Source organism: Arachis ipaensis, chromosome B03, assembly GCF_000816755.2.
Source record: "Arachis ipaensis cultivar K30076 chromosome B03, Araip1.1, whole genome shotgun sequence".
NCBI classification, from domain to species: domain Eukaryota; kingdom Viridiplantae; phylum Streptophyta; class Magnoliopsida; order Fabales; family Fabaceae; genus Arachis; species Arachis ipaensis.
Window position 1 is genome coordinate 3,500,791 of NC_029787.2, and position 467 is coordinate 3,501,257.

Here is a 467-nt window from a genome sequence, read left to right on the forward strand (position 1 = left end):
TTATTATAATTTTATTTATTTATTTACCAATGTCACACATGAATACAAAAATACTCGTATATCTCACAACCTAACCTAATGATTATTTTATAAGAAAAAAATACAACATGTATAAAACAAAAGCCAACAAAATTGTTTATTTATTTAATTATTTTACGATAATAGAACTGACCACTCACTTTGGATCTCCTTCCATATTTTGGGGGGAAAAGTAATAAGAAAATTTATTCTCTTTTTAATCATAAATAAACAAGCCCACGTGTTGTTCACATGTGTAACTTCACCCACTTTAAGAAAAAAGTATGCTTAGCATCTAACTAAACTAATTATAAATGGGAAGAAATTAAAGATGCAAAGGTGATATAGATAGATTGAGTATTTTATATATGATAGTTAAATATAAAAAATTCTCCATAATATTCTATAAAATGAAATTCTATATTATTGTATACATTTATAATTATAAT